The sequence below is a fragment of the Rhincodon typus genome, chromosome 5 (genome assembly GCF_021869965.1).
Source record: "Rhincodon typus isolate 14 chromosome 5, sRhiTyp1.1, whole genome shotgun sequence".
Lineage (NCBI taxonomy): Eukaryota > Metazoa > Chordata > Chondrichthyes > Orectolobiformes > Rhincodontidae > Rhincodon > Rhincodon typus.
This window is the reverse complement of record NC_063336.1, coordinates 13,343,714-13,347,830: the sequence shown is the minus strand read 5'-3', so window position 1 is coordinate 13,347,830 and position 4,117 is coordinate 13,343,714. Positions and strand designations below refer to the sequence as shown.

At 41.5% G+C, this 4,117-nt stretch overlaps 1 long non-coding RNA gene across 1 annotated transcript in view; it reads left to right on the top strand.

Moving 5' to 3' along the window:
• Positions 1-3,867, top strand: part of LOC125483192 — a 10,028-nt gene extending 6,161 nt beyond the window's left edge. Inside the window, exons 2-3 of the long non-coding RNA XR_007262148.1 lie at positions 677-749; positions 2,756-3,867. This is a non-coding gene — a long non-coding RNA (uncharacterized LOC125483192). The remainder of the gene's footprint in view (positions 1-676; positions 750-2,755) is intronic.
• The last annotated feature ends 250 nt before the right edge of the window (positions 3,868-4,117 follow it).

The window sequence follows — 4,117 nt, the reverse complement described above, 5'->3', positions numbered from 1 at the left end:
CTGCAGGGTTCCCAAGCGGAATATGAGTTGCTGTTCCTGCAACCTTCAGGTGGCATCGTTGTGGCACTGCAGGAGGCCCAGGATGGACATGTCGTCTGAGGAATGGGAGGGGGAGTTGAAATGGTTCGCGACTGGGAGGTGGCTCGGGGACCGCTTTGCAGAACACCTACGCTCGGTTCGCAATAAACAACTGCACTTCACAAGTTTCAAAATCTCCCCTCCCCCTACCGTATCCCAAAAACAGTCCAGCTCGTCCCTGCCTCCCTAACCTGTTCTTCCTCCCACCTATCCCCTCCTCCCACCTCAAGCCGCACCTCCATCTCCTACCGACTAACCTCATCCCGTCCCCTTGACCTGTCCGTCCTCCCTGGACTGACCAATCCCCTCCCTAACTCCCCACCTACACTCACCTTTACTAGCCCCATCCCCGCCTCTTCGACCTGTTTGTATCCTCTCCTCTATCCCTCTTCTATCCGCCTCCCACTCTCTCCCTATTTATTTCAGAACCCCCTTCCCCTCCCCCTTTTCTGATGAAGGGTCTAGGCCCGAAACGTCAGCCTCTCTGCTCCTATGATGCTGCTTGGCCTGCTGTGTTCATCCAGCCCTGCACCTTGTTGCTGATTATTTAACTTTTCCTCCAATTATTTCTGTTTATTTAATCATTCTCTTCCCACAGCCATCTCACCAACTCTCATCAGAGTACTACCCAGAGAATGATCCTGACTATTGTGTGTGGATGCCCCCTTCAGGTACATCTCTGCAAATACTTTTACACTTCTGAAGCAGTGAACTACATTGGGCTGGAATTTGCTAAAAAAAATCACTGTCTGGATGGCATGTACCATTATTAACGTGCAACATGGGCCATAACTTGTGATGTAGATGAGATAATCTGGGAAGGACAAGTCATGAAAAGTTGCTGCTGTTTTATATCACTCCACAGTTTTTCAAATATGACATCTCGTTGTTGGCCTCACTATGATTCTCACATGATGTTGCTCTATTTGCAAAGGCTTAAACATAAAACACAACAACTTGAGCCTGTTAGTTATCAGTCTGAAAACTCTTTAAAGGATGTGCGGTGCTGACATAATTGTAATGACCAGGCTAATGTTCTGGGGACTTGGGTTCAAATCCCACTAAGGCAGCAGATAGAATTTAAATTCAATTAATAAATAAGTGAAAGTGACAAAGAAACCTTATTTGACTGAAGTTAAAAACCTATCTGGTTCATGAATGTCCTTTAGGGAAAGAGATCTGCCATCCTTACCTGTTTGGCTTACAGGTGACTCCACATGCACAACAGTGTGATTGACTGTTGACTGTTAACTGCACCCTCACGTGGCTGAGCAAGCCACTTAGTTTAAGAGAAATTAGAACTGCACAACAACATCCCCTGAAACAACAAGGAAAAGTAATGATTGATTGTTGCCATAACAACCTCTAATCCAGGAAGAAACTAATTAAGCGACTCATTCCTTTAGGTAGCAAGTTCTTGAAAGTTTTAGAAGTGCCTAGTTTTGGGTTTTTGCATTTTTTTTAAATCATTCCTGTGTCTTTCCCCCCTCTTGGATTTCAGCCACCTTCTCAGTACTTCCTCTGATTCTTTCTCCGTCTTTTTTGGGTAAGTAGATAAACTATTGATCCCATAACTCAACCATGTCCCAGATGCCCTGTTACCCTGCCAAATCATTATCAACTCAAACTTCCAGCACCTTGAAGGGCAAAACATTTTAAGACCAGGATGGAGCAAAGGGGAAAGCCATGAGTTGCCCTGTTCCAGCGATCTGTCAAATTTACTTTTTAACATATAAAACCATATTCTGTCTTCACTACACCTCATAACAGTTCTTCCTGTTGAAATAAAACTGGTCAAATAGTTACTTCAGATTACAATTGCTTTCTGTAGTGCATTTTAGTTTTACAATTGCACTTCTGGAGAGCTTCAACATGCCATGATTGATTTAATTTGTCCGTTTTCCTCTACTAAGAGTCTGTATCTATATTGAATACTTGTTCTCAAGCAATTTGGGTCAGACAATAAATACTCATCTTTCCAACAGCACACCTACATGCCGTGAACTAGTAGAAAAAAGCTATTTTCCCCTTGCCCTCACTGAAATTCCAACTCAAACATAAGATCATTCATCTCATTGCCGTTAATGGGATCTTATAATTTCTGCAAAGCAACATTCATCTCCACAACCATCAGTGCTTTTTCATCATATATGAAGTACATTTCTAGCAGAAGTGATGGGCGACCACATAAATTCATTTGCATTCAATTGCATTGTGTTTCGAGATAATATTGAGGATTTGGCAATGTTCTGTGACACTAGAAGTAGTTAAGTTAATTATTTCTATTCAGTAGGGGGTCATAATAAAATATTACAAAATAGATATGGATTACCAGACCTATTATAGCTTAAGGTGTCGAAAGAATCCCCAGGGCATTACTCTCATCCATCCAGTTAAAATATCCAAATTTAGTGGAATTCTTGTCTCAATTGTCCAACACAGAAGTCCATTCTGTGCATTGGTCACTTCCTGTGTTTAGAACCTCCTTACATCAAACAGTTCCTGACATTTATTAATGAGCAAGCATGTTTTATTTCATGATACATTTGCAACATTTGTGTTTCCAATATAAGGTGGAAGGAATTGAAATCAGTGTAATTTTACTCCTGTTTAAAATGCCACATCTCTCATTTGTTGTTGTACCAGGTTTTCACTTCCTTCTTCTTTCTTTCCTGAGGTCAAACAGGCGATGGTAGGACACATCTGAATGACAAATATGGCTATTGAAAGCCCAAGGCAGTTGCCATGTCCCAGGGATGCACATCTTGCTGGAGGGGATTTGTAAATGTGCCTATACTGCCACTTTCAGAACACTACGTCTGCAGTCTGGAAGCTTATGGCAGCAGCTGAAACTGGAGAACAGTGCAACTCTGAAAGTCTCATCAAGGTTATTTTGCTGTTGCTTTGCGTCCCTACACCCCATCCCTGTTAGGATGTTTTTGGGACTCTTGAGCACACAAAACAGTATTTACATAAAATTCTGTTTCTCCTTTTTGGGTTCCCACTGGGGCAGAATCGCAGTCCCAACTGATGTCCCAGCAGACACATCTGACGGTATTATCATACATTGGAACAATTTGATATCTGTGGCTCCTAACGTGATGTGCTTATGGTTTTGATAGTGCTGCCTGGGACAGCCCCCCAGTTCTTCTGTCTAAAGTGGAGTATGACTACTTACTACTTGGGAAATGAAACAGGAGTTTTTCATTTGATGCCTGAGTTGGTATTTTCCCTTGAGAGCACAAACCAGAGTTTGAGATTCTGAGATACTTAGAGCAGCAGTAAGTCTTTGGATGACCACAGATGACACAGAGGCCAGTAGCTGCAGCTATTTGTACTAATCATTTGAGAAGTTCAGGACAAGATATCCACAATAAATAGCCATAAGTCTACACTCAATTCACATCTGTTTATTATGTACAGCCTCCGTTTACTCTTGGTTTTTGGCTTCTTCAGTGCTTGCTCATGTTTGGTTTCAAAATCTTCAGATGTAATGTAAGATTAATGTTGTGATTCCAGACTAACTGGAAACCCACCTGGAGTTCATATCAGAAATTCCTGGGGTGTACCATGCATCTATTTTGCAGTTAATTGACAGTGCAGCATGAACCCCCAGAATTTCAGAAACATTGGTCAGAAAATTACACTTTGAGTGTGTGTGTGGGTGCATGTGCATACAAAAGCAACTGTATTGTGCTGTCTGTCACCTTAGTAAAAGGGAGAGGATATGCTTGGTAATATAGCATTTGGTTGCTTTGTTATGATGAGAATAAATCATTTTATTTGGAACTATGAATATGATTTTGTTAATTTATTTATGGTTGATGTTATTAAGCAATGACATGGGGATTTGTAAATTTGGAATGGATTTTATGATGCCTAGCTACCTGTAATTGGATTTACCCAGGCATGGGCTCAGGATCACACCTGTTCTTGTTTTTCACAGACCTACATTTACTGCTGTTTAATAGTTCACCTCAGTAGCTTCGGTCACATCTGAGCACACTACCCACAGGAGCAGTAAAACATTAAGTTTTTA